The following is a 17,683-nucleotide window of genomic DNA, read 5'->3' on the forward strand; positions in this document are numbered from 1 at the left end:
AAGTATGCATTAGTTTCTATTGGGAGGCTTTACTATATGTCTTGTGACAGTTTTTGTTCCCAATTGTCTTTTCAAGGATGTTTGTAAAGCAAATAGCCTGGAAGGATAAGAACAGCATCCCTGGAGGATGGAGAATGGAGGACGGATGTGTCTTTTGACCAGGGTGACACAGGTTGGGTAAGTTTGCCAACAGCCCTCTGTAAGACAGGTGATATCCTGAAGTCTGTGTCCCTCGGAAGTGACATAGCCCCACTGTGTGTGAAGCATCCACGTGGTCTGCTCTGCCTTGTTCCCCTGGGAGCTGGGGGGCCAAGGACACCGGTGGAAGCATGGAGCCCACGCTGTCTGCGGTGCTAGGAGGAGGAAATCCTTCATGTCTGACCCATGAGTTTTGTGTCTTTCCCCGCATTTATGAAATTGTGGTCAGCTACTTATTCGCTTACAAGCAGGGTGAACTCTCAGAGTCTTTCTTGCTCTTCCTTGACAGCTATGTACAAGGTCTGACAATTAAGTCCATGAACTTGTTGCAAAGATGTTGTTAACCTTTTTTACTATCAGAAGGATTATTCATTATGATTTTGTACCAACTGAACACACAGTTAACTAAGTTTACTATTTGGAAGTGCTGAAAAGGTTGTGTGAAAAAGTTAGAAATTTTCACCATCAATCCATGGCTCCTGCATCACGACAATGCACCAGCTCACACGGCGCTGTCTGTGAGGGAGTTTTTAGCCAGTAAACAAATAACTGTATTGGAACACCCTCCCTACTCACCTTATCTGGCCCCCAATGACTTCTTTCTTTACCTGAAGATAAAGGAAATATTGAAAGGAAGACATTTTGATGACATTCAGGACATCAAGGGTAATACAACGACAGCTCTGATGGTCATTCCAGAAAAAGAGTTCCAAAATTGCTTTGAAGGGTGGACTAGGCACCGGCATCAGTGCATAGCTTCCCAAGGGGAGTACTTCGAAGGTGACCATAGTGATATTCAGCAATGAGGTGTGTAGCACTTTTTCTAGGACTAGTCCGTGAACTTGATTGTCAGACCTCGTATGACTGATTATTTGGGTAGGTATCTGCTGAGGCTCACTCCCTCCCAGAGAAGTTTTGGCACCTCTAAAGTCTGGAACTCACAGCTGTCACCTGTGCTCATGCAAATAAGTCAAACCCACAAAAGAATACCACGTTCATACAAGAAATTCTGAGGACTGACTGCCCCCCCTACACTTACAAAACCGTCAGGTGATTGGAGCCATGGGGCCCAGGGATTTGTACGCCAAAGACAATGTCCCTCGTAAGGCCTGATTGATGACACGCTTTCACAGGCCGACCTGTAAGCCCTGCCATCAATCAGCCTCTCCCACGGAGGCTGTGGGGAGAAAACTCCACGTCTTGCTCATACTCTCCCATCTACCCCGCGGGTGACACAAAACAGACAGGTCTTCGTGACCCTGAGGCGTGCGCACTTGCTTCCTTTCCTCCCCTTGTCATTTAGACACATGGACAAAAACAACCCACATTTGCAGAGCACTTGGCGGTCATCACGGAACCCTTCTCCCACCCTGGAGGTGCAGACAAGTGGAATTTGTCTTCTCTCTAAACAGAGGCCAGTGACTCGAGTGGGGTGACCCAGACCCAGATCTGGTAACTGACGACGCAGACACATGAACTCAGGGCTCTGGACCCTTACTCTTTCCACTCCACTCTCTGCACTTGATGAAAACCGGAAGCCCAACGGACGGCTCAGCAGGGTGCAGTGTGTAATGTCTCCCTCCCCAAACTCTCACCGGCAACGCCTGCCTCCTCCCAGGCTCAGACAGCGTCCTCACCTCTCCCCACAGCAGGCGGACGGCTGTGCCTGACACACAGTGGCGTCTGCCCTGTGTTCCTGTGGCAGAAACCATGAGGTCCAAATAGCGGCCCGACAGGCACACCTGCACGACGCAGGCCCTCCTGCCCAGCACCCGCCCGGGTCCTCCCCATCGCTCCCTCAGCTCCTCTCAATTGGGCCCCGTGAGAGGAGAGCGTAAGGTGCTTAGGGAGCAGGGGTGAGAGCCAGATGGCCTGGGGTTCCGAATCCTCGCTCAGTCACTTAATAGAGAACTTATTTAACCTCTCTGTGCCTTAGTTTCATCATCTGTAAAAGGGAGATCATCATAGTACCTCTATTACAGGATTGTTATAAAGATTACATGAATTAAGTGAAAACTACTCCAAAGAAGTCTGTACTCAATAAATGTCATTTGTCACCACTATCTCCACTACTATTGCTGCTCCAAGTTCTCTTCAGACACACTGACCCATTTTGGTTAGCGACCCGATTTCTGACTGTCAGGCCTGGTTCTGAATTCAGGTGAGCCCACTTCTCCAGGGTCCCCATAAGAACCCTACAAAACAACAATCTAGCCTGGCCCACTCTGCCACTAGAAATAATGTGTCCAAGAGAATGTGACAAGCACCACAAACACTTTGTCATGCAGGGTGTCATGCGGGGTCTCAGCTCCCGCTCCCCACATAAGAACGCAGGACATGGTGAGGCCAAAAAGGAACACCCACGGAGCCATAGGTAGGGGAGTCATACCACTATAGTCTCGCTGATGGCTGGGTTGGAGACACAGGAAGCAGGAGCCACATGATCCGCAACCTGCCGTCCGCTTCTCTGCCAACCAACCTCACTTGCTAACTGCAATCTGCTCTCTGCAATCTGCAATCCACACTTGCTAGCTCAGCCACGGCAGTTACGTCAGTGGCCAATGGCTAACTGGTTACAGCGGATGGCCATCTGATTACAGCTGATGGCCATGTAATAACCAAGCCAGCACCTTTCCATGTGAGGCCGAGAGCCTGGAAACTGCTCTCTGGGACTCTGTCCCCACACACTTCTTGTTGAATGAGTAAATAAATGAGTTGGGAACTCTCTCTTTCACAATGTACATGCTGGGAGACAAATGAGGCTTTGGTCTGGACCATCCCTGCACTTCTCCTGTGAGGTAAGGCCATGTGGTAGGCAGAATAAAGACATGTCCTCCCCCCTCCCCCCAAGACATCCATGTCCTACTCCGCGGAACCTATGATGATGTTATTTCACACGGCACAAAGGACTTTACAGGTGTGATGAATGCTAAGGACAGTGAGATGGGAGATTCCCCTCGATTCTCCAAGGAAACTCATCTAATCACGAGAGTCCTTAATAGCCGAGAAACTGCCCCAGATGCAGAGAATCACAGAGGTGGCAGCATGAGAACGGCTCCACCCACCCTCGGTGGCTTTGAGGAGAGGAAGGGGCTAGGTGTGTGGCCTCTATGAGCTAAAACATGGATTTCCTTTGGAGCCTCCAGTCGGGAATGGAGCCCTGCTGACACCCGATTGCAGCAGCCTGAGACCTGCGCTGGAATTCTCACCTCCAGGACTTGGAGACGATAAGTGTGTATTCAAGTTGCTCAGTTTGCAGTGGTTTGTTGCTGCCATAATAGAAAAATCAACATAATCCCTTTGGATTCTTCTACTAGGAAAAGACCACAATCCAATATCTGGGCATGACACTGTGGACCTGAGGAACAGAAAAGCACAAACTAACTCATTCATTCATTCATTCATTCGCTCAGTTAATTGACTGAGCACCTACGAACAGGCCAGGCTACCCAAACACAACAGTAACCCCGAGGGTCATGGTTGGCGTCTGTTCCCATGAAGCTTACCTCCCAGAGGTAAGACAGAGACAGTCAACTTGAATAAATTGAAAAAAAAAAAATCATTTCAAAGAGCAGTAAGTGCTGTGAGCAAAATAAAACCTGACGATGACGGAGAATGCAGAGGGCAGAGCAGGGGGGAAGGAACCCCAGACTGGGTGTGGGGAAGGCTCTCTAAGACATGGCACTGAAGCTGAAATCAGAAAGGGACAAGGAGTTAGGAAGGCCAAGAGCCACGTCAGCTCCGGAGCCACTAACCCACAGCTGACCTGGCTTTTGTAAGGACACTGCCAGAGATGAAATGCCACTCTGACAAAGTGACACTTCTTGCTCCGAGCAACAGCGCACCATGTGAATAGCTAGGCTCATTTTCCTGTCCTCACTCTTCACAAGCATGCCTTTCAGGGCTTTATTTTTTAACATATTTTACGAGCAGTGTGAGGACAGCATTATCCCGGAGCCTCTCGGTATCATTGTCAGTGAGAGCGCTCCTTATCTGAATATGGATGTGGCTGCTTCCCAGAGACGGGGAGACGGCTATTACTGTGATGGATCTCCCTGTGGCTGCCGACGCGCGCATCGGCCCCACGGACTCCAGGACCAACTCCCGGGCTCAGGGTCAGACCGAGCCACAGAGCTAGAGCCTCTGCAGGCCAGCACTGGCTCCCCTGCACACTTAATTCTGACAAAAATATTGAAGTATGTACACAGGGAGTAAATGCATAAAATTTTCCTGTCCCATCGCAAAGGAGGGATGGTTTTCTGATACCCAAAGCACACATACAGAGGATGGACCACTCGATTTACCCATTCCATAGCGTCTTGTTCTGACATCTATGGAAAACATCTCTCATTTTGATTAAGCTTCTCATAGGGTCGTTAATGATTTCTCACAGTCATTCCTCCCATATGTTCTTTATGAAGGTCGGACTTCTGTGTCAACCCGAAGTCCCCAGACGTCCATATACAACCTAGCACCTTACATGTGACCTTGTACACTCCTGTAAGTTTCTTCCACATCTGCCTTAGCATGTGAGATGGTGACAAGGCTGAGATACACAGAACAATTCCAGTTCTACCCATTTCTACTTTTTATATGTTCATACACTGCAGTTATGAGAAGACTTAACACGGAGTGAGAAAGCTTCTGTGCTGGGGGAGTGGGTGCAGAGTTAACCCTGCCTACTGGTAACTCGCTGACTCTTGGCTTTTAGAGCCAGAATATCTGGGTTTCAGTTCCAGCTCCCAGATAATAACTACATGACCTTGAACAGGACACGTCTCTGATGAAGCATCATTCCTTTTCTTCTCTATAAAGTGAGGTCAACAGCAACACCCTTTCTTTCTGCTGCACAGGGTTCTCACAATTACAAAATGAGAAACACATTGGGAACTGCAGAACGTAAGTACAAGCCAACGCGCACGCACACACACACACAAACACGCACACACACACACGCACACACACCCAGCCTCCTCACTCATGCTGCTGCAGATCCATCGTGTGTGAGGCTGACGTCCCAGGTCCCTGCACTCCCCTCAGGCTTCCCGCCCTCAGTGACTCCTCTGGGACGCCCGGGCAGTGGGGGGCACGGGTGTCACCCCTCCCACCCCAAGTCTGCTGCTTGACAGCCCCGCCCTCTTCTCCTATGCGCTTCCTCTGCTCCACTGACCTTTGCCACTTGCCATCTACAAGCACAATCAAACACTGCTGACAGTGTCCTCTGGACAAGTAATTTCCTCTAGAACACCAACCTCAAGGCCCAGGTACCAGGGAAGCCAGGCCACATGTGGGCCTGCCGCTGTGCAAAAAGGGCCACCAGAAAGGGCTCCAGAGGCATCTCCAACCAGTTCTCCGCAGGGGGCAGCAAACTTGGCCTGTTAAGGGCCAGATAATAAATATTTTGGGCTTCAAAGGCCTAAATATTGTATCTCTGTAGCATATTCTTCTTTGTTTAGTTTATACAATGCTTTAAAAATGTACAAACAATTTTTAGCCCTTGTTCCTTACAAAACAAGCCACAGGCTGGATTTGTCCCAAGGGCCGCAGCTTGCCGACCCCTGCTTCATGCCATGACCCTCACAACATACTTGTTTTGTGTGTGTGAGAAAGAGTGTTGTTGGTAAGGGGAGCTGAGGCGAAGCTACTTCGGTCAGGGCAGTACCTGGAGCCACTGCTCCCTCGGACACGCTCAGGCTGGTCCACTCTGGCAGATGTCTTCACTCGCGGTGCTCAGCGGGGACCCCGTCACTGCCCTTGATCCAGACTTTTGGGAAATCATAAGCCATGGGGGAGATCAGTACATGTCTAAACTCCCGAAACGAGCCAGGCTCACCTTCTGACACTCACGGCTGCTGAGCTCCAGGCAAATCAAGCTTCCAGGCTCCTAAACATTCTGTGACAGTTACACGGCCACTCTGCCCCCTGCACGGGGGACCTTGCGGCTCGTTACTTGTGACACCAGCCTACCCGGAAGAGGGCAGCTCTGAGTCCTCCGGAATATTTTGTACGTTCATCAGCTGCTGTGCTTCTGATCAGAAAAGGAAGAGGAGGACGGGGGCGGGGAAGGGCGGGGAGAGGAAGAAGAGGGAAGGGAAGCCGCTGCACAGTGTTTGCCTGGATGTGACTGTCACGAAGTTATGTCCACCTGGTACTTGTACCAAACACTGTCACGTAAGTCGACAGCAAAAGCCAGATCCCCACCGTTCGCTGCTTCTAAAGGAGAGGGACCAGGTTTGCTCTTCCTTTTGATGTTTTCCCCTTAATAGAAAACGTCACTGCCTTCCTCCTTGATTTTCACATGTGACCACAAGTCAAGGTCCCTACAGGCTGACAGGGTGCCCAGCTGCAAACTAGTACATGATGCCCCTCAAATGAACTGGAAAACGGTGCCCCTTGGGCTCTGTGTCCCAGGAGCTGGTCTGGCTGAAGGCGCCTTTGCTGCGGAGGGGGTGGGGGTGGGGAAGTCACCTCTTGACCCGGTAGATCCAGCAGTGCCCGAGGACACACGGTGAGCAGAGCCACGATGGACTCTCAGCCCACCTCAGGCCCTTCACCAAGCTTCATGACATACAGAGAAGCCCTGGCGGGGTTTTGAGTCGATGTCCACAGGCCATGTGTGAATTTAGTCCATTTTGTACAGCTACTACTATGCTGACACACAAGTTGGTGATGATACTTATGGAGAGGATGACGGTGGGGCCAGTAATACTGAGCGGGAGGCCTGGCTCATTATCACTGAAAGAGGGCTGACTGCAAGAGGCATGACCATAACTCCGAGACAGGGTCCTCTCTGTCAAGTGGTCCACAGTGACAGCAAGGCGTAGGACGCGGCTGACTGACCGTCCTGAAGACGTCCGGCTCCGAGAGAAGGATGCTGAAAAATGATTCTAACTAGCATGCCAGGGCAGACAGCTGAAGTTGAGGATGGAGGTCTGCCCCCTGCAGAGAATGCTGCACCCCCAGCAGGCTAAGCTGAAAGGGGACTCTCTGCAACAGCGGGAGGAAGGGGTGGGAAGCCCAGTTTGGGACTGACAGAAGAGGGAGCAGGTGGGAAGCCAGGAGGACGGCGATGAAGTCCAGTCATCCAAGGGGAAAGAACAGAAGCTGGGGGTGGCCTGCAGAGGAGCGAGGAACAGAAAACCCAGAGCTGCCTGGGAGCTGCCAGGCGGAGCCCAGCGACAGACTGGAGGGGTTGGAGAAAAGGTCACAGTGGAGTCGAGGGTGACTGGAGTTCCCTGTCTGAGGAAAGACTGATGGCTGTGTTTCAGTTGCCAAGACAACAAGCCTAACGGGAAGTCAGAGAGGCTGCACCATCTGTCTCTGGGGTTCTCCCTCTCGGTTGCGCAGGGCGGAACCGGTGGTCTTCCACCTAGAAGTACAATATGCCACTCTGTGACGTGAGGCGTGTTTACCAGCTGACGTGACTCACCCCAACGGTACCAGGCTGCAATCTCGCTTCACAAACACACATCTGTCAGCATTGTTAATGGAGGCCAACATCTGCGACACCAAATCCAAACCATTTGCAGGAAAGAGAAGTATAACTACTGCGACCTTTAGCATTATGCATACCTGCCTTTAAACAGAGAACGTGACAGCAGAGGTCTACCTTTCCAGTAGAGAATGGACTACATGTTTTTCTCTGTAAACTAAAGATACTACATGTAAATTTGATCATATGTATTTCTTCGAAGTATTCATTTTTAAAGTGGCCAAAATTACTAACAACCAGGGAAAGTACCGATTTATAAATTATGTCCTTGGCATGCGGTATCCATTGTGAATTTGCATGCATATTAAATGCAACTAACCAGAAAAGCACAACGTTGAGGCTTCAAAATTATATGTGCAGAAGACAGTAAATTCTAACGTTACAATTCTGCCCAGAAAACATTAGCTCCCCACGTTCCATGTGACTGTCACACAGCCAGCTGAGCCCTCTCACTGTCCACCTGGAGAAGCCAACAGCCTGCGTCCCCCACACCCACCCAGGCACCACGCAGAGCAGACAAGACCATCTGGCATCATGTAGGACAGAACTAAGGGGCTGATGTCACCCCGCTTTGCAAGCAATTTGTTTTATTTTATAATTTGTCAGAAAAAAAAAATGTACCATTAAAACTGCCACCATAGAATCACTAAGAAAATCTTTCTCCAGTGTAAAGATTTCAACACTGAAGAAATGGGGCAACATACAGCCAATTCTGCTCTTTCACTACAATACAGAGATCTGTGATGGTAAAACTTTGTGTGTCAACTTGGTGGGTATGGGGCCCGCCTGTTTGGCCCAGCACTGGTCCAGGTGTTGCCATAAAGGTCTTTTGTAGATGCGATTAACATTACCAGTCTTGAGGTAAGGAGATGACCCTGGATAATCTGAATGGGCCTCATCCAATCAGTCAAAGCCTCAAGAGCAAAACCTGAGTTTGCAAGAGGAGAAAGAATTCTGCTCAAGACTGTATCACAGAAATCCGGCCTAGGTTTCCAGACTGCAGTCGACTCCGCGAGTTTCGGACTTGCCAGCTCCCACAATTGTGTCAGCTGATTCCTGAAAAGAAATCCCTTAATACATACATGCTACACATACATATTTACACACACGCACAGATGTGCATATCTATTGATTCTGTTTCTCTGGAAAACCCTGACTAGTACAAGATTCAAGTGGATTTCTAGTTTAGAACTAACCACGCACACGGTATTATAAGCAACCCTGCTGGGTGGGGTGTGGGGATTAATTTTGATTACAGTGTAAAAATTAATGTTTTCTCTTCTTTAAAAAAATTTCATTGAGATAAAACTGACACATAACATTATATTAGTTTCAGGTGTATAACATAATTTGATGTATGTATATATTGTGAAATGACCCCATAGCAAGTCCGGTTAACATCTGTCACTACACATACTAAACAATGTCTTTTCTTGTGATAAGACTTTTAAGATGGACTCTCAGCACCTTTCACGTAGACAACACAGTATTATTACTAGGATCCCCATGCTGTGCATAACATCCTCACGACTTATTTATTTTACAACTGGAAGCTTGTATCTTTTGACCACCTTCACCCGTTTGTTGTTGTTTAAATAGTTTCACCTCTATTGAGTGCAGGCTTTTCTTTTCCTTTTTTTTTTTTTTATTAAAGTTTATTAGGGTGACAATTGTTAGTAAAATTACATAGATTTCAGGTGTACAATTCTGTATTGCATCATCTATAAATTACATTGTGTGTTCACCACCCAGAGTCAGTTCTCCTCCCATCACCATGTATTTGATCCCCCTTACCCTCATCTCCCACCCCCCACCCCCCTTACCCTCTGGTAACCAGTAAACTATTGTCTGTGTCTATGAGTTTTTGTTTCTTCATTTGTTTGTCTTGTTCTTTTGCTATTTTCAGTTTTATATCCCCCATATGAGTGAAATCATATGGTTCTCTACTTTTTCTGTCTGACTTATTTCACTTAGCATAATAATCTCAAGATCCATCCATGTTGTTGCAAACAATACTATTTCATCTTTTCTTATGGCAAAAGAGTATTCCAAGGATTTTCTTAAAACTGTTTTACCTGATGCCTATTTAAAGAATTCTCACGGTCAACTCTAAGAAAAATAGAAGATGAATTGTATTTGTAAAAGAAGAAAGGTTCATGAAAATCTTTCATATGCCATGACAGTTTGGGTGCTTGATTTGCTGCATCCAGACTGCGAATTCTCTGTGGAGATGAACCTGTCCCTCCCTTTATGGCCTAACAGCCCAAATCATGCTGCCAGCTCTAATGAAGCAAGCATTCATTTTAAGTGTAGATCAAATGATTTCACAGGTTTAACGCCACTCTGACGGCTCCTCCCCTGGCTCTCTTCTTCCTTGGCCTTCTCACAAAGCAGCTCAGGACATCGTCTGCTCCCAACTGCCTCCCTTCTCTCCGTGAAGTGGGACGCTCAGTCCCACACCCAGCTCCCATTACTGTGAGTGCAGGGAGATCCCCAGGCCCACGCTTCCTTCCCTGATGGCTAACTCGGATCACGCTTCTTTATTTACTGCCATCCTAGATCTCCTGGGAGCAGGAGGGATGAAGGGAAGGGTCCGAGCACGTGCAAAGGAGAACTGACCAACTTAACACATTTCTATCTTTCGCAAAACTGTTGCATTTCCACAGTTCCACAAGCTTGGAAGAGAACTGACCTATTCCAGAAGGCATCTGTCCTTTGCAGGATAATCTTCTGGATACCTTGCCTGCTTTTCTTTTCTTTTTTCTTTTTTTTTTCTTTTTTTGGCTGTTAGGGATGGGAACAGTTCAAGGCATCAATCCAGGCTTGATTGAAAGTTATCTGTAAGTTCTCTTTATTTTCTGTCTTTTCGATACCACTCCTGTCACCGAGTCCTGTCCCTCTCCCTCTTCCTTCCTCAGCTGCTGCCCTTATCAGCGCCAGCCTTCCTCCTCTGCTGAGTTACTTTATAACTCACAGCAAGAATCTCTCCCCCAAATGTCATTCTGATCGTGTCACTTGTTGCCAAATGTTCCAAATGTTCCAAATGTTTCTTCTTAAAGTCCAACCCCAGGTCTAGAAGCCCGCCCACCAGCAGACACCCTTCTTCCTGACTCTCCTCCTCAGCCCTGCGGCCACTCCCCTGCCTACTCCTGTCTCTGCAGCCTCCCTGCTCTCCAGACCGTTCACCAATCCTTCTTTCCCTCGCCTCCTCTTCCTAAGAGCTTCCCGCTCTTCTTTGAATCTCCCCTCAGAACAGATAGCCCTTAACCCTAAAAAATGACACCTGTTCATTTTTCACTGGGAAAATTCAAGAACTGATGGGTTTTCTTGATCCCACATAATGAATATGCCATGGTTTTCCACCATTCCTGGTTCAGGTCATAAGGACGGGGACACCGCCAGCTCCCATCCAGGAAATCTGGAGCAAAAAGCTGGGTACCACCTGAGCAATCACTATCTTGATGTCATCTGAAAGTGCCCCTATTTTTACCATTCTCTTAATGAAGTCTCAAGTGAGAAACCTCCCCCCAATTTAACCTTTCCTCTTGGCGAATTCTCTTAGACGTGTAAACCTAGCTACACAAGTGTTAGGCATGCGTATCAGAATGCATTGCCCATTGTGATTCATGGGCATGTTATGTATAGCTATGGATGTTTCTGGAAAATCGTTTTTTTAAATATTTAACAGCCAATGCATGGATCAAGTAATATTTTGCTCCTTATGGAACAGTACGAAGTCATTCTCGCATTTTTTGGAAGTATTGGCACTTGCAATCAATAAGGCGGGCAGAAAGAATGCCAATGTTTTTCTGTCATCACTAGTAAAAATGTAAATTTTTAAAAATTAAGACTCTAAAGTTCGCCTGCATTAATCTACTGCTAACGCAAGCTGGGACTATTTTCTAGGATTTTAAGTGGCTTCACATCATGGAGACATGTCACAGGCTTCCTCTAAATCCCTCGGTGCAGGCCACGCATTATCCTGACCCTCTCAGAAGATGAAACAGGAAGACGCAAGGAGAGTGTTTGAAGAACAAAAGGGAAATGAAGCAGGGAGACCTCAGGCTAAAAGTGGAAAGCCCTTGAGAGGGTTTTAAGGATATGTTAGAGGCCTGCAAAATGAGAGTAAATCAGCAGGCCCGCTAACTGAGCAGCAAATTAAAGCACTATTGTTTCCCATTTCAGCCCTGAATACGGAGGGCACCGAACGGACCCCACTGTCCCCTCTGCAGAAGGAGAGTGCTCTCTGCTGTGTATTCTCAAGTGCCCTCCTTCTTGTCCAGCTAATTTAGTGAAAGGGTGATATTCCTTCCCTAGCTTTTCTCCTAAAACACTGTTACGAACTTTCCCAGGAACCCATTAAAGGGACAGCAGGAAAATAATCAACTGAAGATTCAAAACACAAGCTACCGTGTTTCCCCAAAAATAAGACCTAACCGGACAACAAGCCCTAGCATGATTTTTCAGGATGACATCCCCTGAACATAAGCCCTAATGTGTCTTTTGGAGCAACACTTAATATAAGACCTGGTTTTATTTTCGGGGAAACACGGTATATTCCCCATTAACTTCGACTTATTTTCCTTTTATTAAACAATGAAGTTTGCCATCTTCAGATGTATTGCCCTTTGCTTCACCCTAATTCTTGAGACAAATGGTAAAATACAGCATGTAGATAATCTAGAAATAGCCTCTGAATTTAAGGTGTAGACCATATTCCACAACTGTATACATTTTATTGTCTCATCACATGAACACAGTTGAAAGCAGCTCTCTCCCATGCCTGGAGAAATCAGAAGGTCTGCAAAATCTCATATGACCACATGAGAGATACTTTTTAAATTAGTTTGTATTTATACCGACTTATTCATAACAGTCCCAACTGTTTAGTACTAGGCTCAGAGGTCAGCTGCTTTCAACTGTCTAAGTCATTATTTTGAACTCTGCTTCCACATCTGGAACCCAGGGCTGCCAACCAGCAGCTCCTGCAGCACTGCCGTGCTCTGACTTGTTCCAGGTTTGCGATGAGCGATTGACACCCTTCAGCCCCAGGGAACCAGGTGGGGCCCGGGGCAGCGGGCGCCTCTGGCCAGGTCACAGCTGGCCCTCAGGTTCCCCAGAGTCTGGAAACACAGTACTCACTGCTCTGCTGAGAGGTACTGGACATGACCCCAAACAGCCACGTCTACAGGCTGCTGCAGAAGGCACCACTGCCCTAGGCGGATGAGCAGCCCAGGTAGCTGCTGAAGGTTGGGACCTAGAAAGGCGGAGGGGGGAGGGGTGGGCAAAGATACAAGTAGCAGCTTCCCAACTCCTCTCTGCATGGGTTTCAGACACTTCTTTCCATTTAGGGCTAATGTGATCTTTTATTGGAATTGATGGGGTGACTGCTCTAAGGATGAACACACCTTCTACAAATTAGGGCCTCATTATTATTTTTAATTACTCTACAGGAAAAAACTCAATGGGAATGATCAGAGTACTGTATTTACATAACAAAGGAAACGATTAAAGCTACTGAATTTTTAAAACATAATTTTAACAGCTGTAAAATTTGGAATGGTGGTAAAATGGCTTGAATTTTTTCTTCTTATCACTACTTGTATAGTATCTGACAGTAACTAACAAGTATCTGAAGACAAGAATCAATGACATCTTGATCAAGAATTATGTTTATCAGGGCTGCCCCCTGTCTCCACTGTTGTTCAAATCCTATTGGAAGTCCTTGCCCAATCAGGCGATAGAAAGAAATAAAAGGCATCCAAACTGAGGAGGTTAAATTAAGAAGTTAAATTGTCATATTTTGCAGATGACATGTTTCTTTATATAGAAAACCCTAAAGACTTCACCAAAAATCTATTAGAAATAATAAACACAGTAAAGTTGCAGGATACAAAATCAACACACAAAAATCCATTGCATTGCTATATACTAACGATGAAATTAAGGAAAAAGAAATGAAAGATACAGTTATTTTTGTGATTGCAACAAAAAGAATAAAATATCTAGGAATAATTTTAACAAAGGACGTGAAGGAGGACGTATACACTGAAACCTGTAAGATATTATTAAAAGAAATTGAAGAAGACACAAAGAAATGGAAAGACATTCTGTGTTCATGGATTGGAAGAGTCAACATAGTTAAAATGGCATATTACCCAAAGCAATATACAGATTTAATGCAATCCCCATCAAAATCCCAATAGCATTATTTAAAGAAATAGAACAAAAAAATCATCAGATTTGTTTGGAATCACAGAAGACCCCAAAGCAACACTAAGAGAAAAGAACAATGCTGGAGGTATCACACTCCCTGACTTTGGCTTGTACTACAGGGCTACAATAATCAAAACAGCATGGTATTGGCAGAAAAACAGACACATAGACCAATGGAATAGAGAACCCAGAAATAAACCCACATAAATATGGACAGATAATTTTTGACAAAGGAGCCAAAAACATACAATGGAGAAAAGACAGCCTCTTCAATAAATGGTGCTGGGAGAATTGGAAAGCCACGTGCAAAAGAATGAAACTAGACTGCTATCTATGACTATGTACCAAATTTTTGTTTGTTTTGGGGTTTAACACAGCCTTCTAATTTGTTTTTAAATATTATTAAGGTTTAAAAGTGTTTAAAGTTTGTAATTCCTAGTAGGAAAACATTATCTGACGAATATCCTAACAGCAAACCACTGTAAATTGCTACAGCTACATTTGGGCCAGAGGGGTAGGGATTCTCTGCAAAACACCCCAGCTTTCTGCACGAGGTCAGAGGTACACTGGTTTGCATTACTGCCACATCCACTGGTGATCCACATTGCTTTTCCTTCAGCAAGGGCTTTGTCAGAAGGGCATTACGCTTGAACTCCAAATTTGCTGACAATTTTCTGATGAGACTCATAACCCTTGCATTGCTCTGTTATTTTGATATATTTGTGGGCTCTGGGCCACATCCTGGGAGTGCACCATAACTATGGATCTGTCATGCCTACAAGAACCTCTGGATCACTAAGATTTTCATGGTGCCCAGGCATTCCTGCCATTCCAGACATGCCCCTTTCCATTCCAGGCATCCCCCCAGGAGAGCCACCTGGACAAAGAGCCATCCTGGGCACCTGCTTGTCCTCTGGCTTCTTCCTCCCTCTGGACTTTCTTGGATTCTTCCCGAGGCTTCTTAACCCTTTCCATTCTTTCATCTCTCGCTTTTCACATTTCTAGTCATACTTTCTCTGATGTCCTGCGATTTTCTGGGCCCTTAGTTGAACTTCCTTCAGCATCGCACTGGCATCTTCATCATAATGCGATTTACACACAAGGGCAAGGTCACGCTGCTTCTTCCCAATAGCCCAGAAGTCCCATCCGTGTGCTTCCCCTCGCCCTTTGCAGAGCTGAGCTGAATCAGGAATTATTTCAGTAGCTCTGTCACAGGCTCGGATGGCAGTGTTTGGCTCCTGTAATTTGATGAAGACACTGGCTCTCCTGCCAGACAGAACGGCCAAGCGAGGATTCAGCTGGCTGGCATCTGTGAACAAGTCAACGGCTCTCTGTAGGTCACCATCAGTTAGGGCATCACCTGAAGTCAGTCACTTATCATTTGCCTGATCCATCATCTCCTCAGTTGTCTCTACAGCTTCATCTGCCATTTCCTGAGGGGCATCAGTGGCTGGTTCAATCACACCTTCACTGTCAATCTCTAGATCACTTGACGGTTCATCTGTCTTTATCTTTGCCTCCGCCTCCTTACTGTCTGCTTTTCCTTCCTTGATATTTTCTTCTGATTTAATTGGTAGCAGGTGGCATTTTACCCCCCATGCTCTCCACCCACGGCCTCAGGAAACGCATTCCTCAGTGTGCAGAATGCTTGGGTCCTGCTTACACATTTTCACGGAGGCCCAGAGCTCGCTCACTTTGAGGGGGTCCATGGAGGGGAAGCGGTGGGAGGTGGCGAGCTTGGCCGAGGCTGCGGCCCCAATTCCAGACCTGGGCTCTAGCTCGGCATGATCGTCACCATGTACCAAAACTAAGACGGATCAAAGACCTAAACGTAAGACGGGAAACAATAAACTGCATAGAAGAAAAGAGGTTACTAAACTTACGGACCTTGGGTTCAGAGGGGATTTTCTGAATTTGACCTCAAGGCAAGGGAAGTGAAAGCAAAAATAAATGAATGGGACTATATCAAACTGAAAAGCTTCTGCACAGCAAAAGAAACCATCAACAAAACAAAGAGGCAATTCCCGAATAGGAGAAGATTTTTGCAAACAGTGCCTCCAATAAAGGGGCTAATATCCAAAATATATAAAGAACTTCATAGAATTCAACAATAAAACGAACAATTCAGTTAAAAAAATAGGCAGAGGACCCGAACAGACACTTCTCCCAAGAAGATGTACAAATGGCCAACAGATATGTAAAAAAATGCCCAACTTCACAAGCTATTAGGAAAACGTAAATCAAAACCACAATGAAAGACCACCTCAAAGCTGTCAGAATGGCTATCATCAACAAACAAGACAAGTAATAACAAGTGTTGGAGAGGTTGTGGAGGAAAAGGAACCCCCATACAGTGCTGGTGGGAATGTAAATTGGTGCAGCCACTATGGAAAACAGTATGGAGGTTCCTCAAAAAATTAAGAATAGAGTTACAATATGACCCAGCAATCCCTCTTCTGGGTATCTACCCCCCAAAAAATCTAAAAACATTTATCCGTAAAAATATATGTACCCCTATGTTCATTGCAGCATTATTCACTGTGACCAACACATGGAAACAACCAAAGTGGCCTTCAATAGATGACTGGATGAAGAAGATGTGGTATGTATACACAATGGAATACTATTCTGCCATAGGAAAAGATGAAATACTGCCATTTGCAACAACATGGATGGATCTTGAGACAATCATGCTAAGCAAAATAAGTCAGACAGAAAAAGTCAAGAACCATATGACGTCACTCATACATGGGACATAAAACTGAAAGCAACAGATAAACAAGACAAACAAACAAAAACTCATAGACACAGACAACAGTTTAGCGGTTACCAGAGGGTAATGGTGGAAGAGGGACGGTAGCAGAGGGTAAAGCGGGTCAAAAAAATGATGATGGAAGGAGAATTGATTCTGGGTGGTGAACACAGTGCAGTATATAGGGGATGTATTACAGAACTGTACACTTGAAACCTATATAATTTTACTAACCAATGTCACCACAATAAATTTAATAAAAATTAATTTCAAAAAGAATTATATTTAGTTATTTCAGGCATAAAAGCAATGTAAAAGGAAGTTATGTTCATGAAAGCAAGGTCAGGTAGCTCATTAGAAAATTTGAAAATATTTTATTTGGAAGTCTCGTAGTTATGCAATTTCCCCAAACGGATGTCTCCAGCTTACTCCATTAAGCATCAGTGTCTGTGAGTGCCATAAAGAGGCCAAATTGAGAAGGACTAAAATTTAAATAACATGCCTCTGTTACTTTTTTTTATATATAAATGCCCCACCTTCTCATCCTTTCAGAATTCTACCACAATTGTAGTTACGTGAAATATCATTACATATCATTTTTATATCGTTACAGCTACAGAGACACTATTAGTAGCTCAGTCAGGTAATAATCTGTAGCTACATTTCCTCTCGTGTGTTACTTTTTGTCTCCCTTGGAGGGAATCATTGTTACATTGAATTTGGGTTAGTTTCCTACATACTTATCACCAGGTTACCCCCGAAGCCTCCCCAGATTGATCAATCTCCTCTCCGCACAAACACATCAGGTGTTCTATCAACTTCATCACCTTAACGAAGTCTGTCGTGCACCTGTCACCCTCCTCCAATCACGAATCCCGCTGCATGCTGGCTTCTGTCCTGCCGCTGGGATCCTGGGTCTTTCTTTTTATTGATTTACCCTGTCATTTACTGGGCACATGAGTGTTGTCAAGTTTCATGATGATGTACTGGTATCATCTTTTAATCTGGAAACTCCTATCTTTGGT

The 17,683-nt window shown here is 45.8% G+C and overlaps 1 pseudogene; it reads right to left on the reverse strand.

Moving 5' to 3' along the window:
* Nucleotides 1–5,172: 5,172 nt before the first annotated feature.
* Nucleotides 5,173–15,615, reverse strand: LOC109457132 (hsc70-interacting protein-like; annotated as a pseudogene).
* Between the last annotated feature and the right edge of the window lie 2,068 nt (nt 15,616–17,683).

Source organism: Rhinolophus sinicus, chromosome 16 (genome assembly GCF_057876585.1).
Source record: "Rhinolophus sinicus isolate RSI-liver-muscle chromosome 16, RSI-T2T, whole genome shotgun sequence".
Lineage (NCBI taxonomy): Eukaryota > Metazoa > Chordata > Mammalia > Chiroptera > Rhinolophidae > Rhinolophus > Rhinolophus sinicus.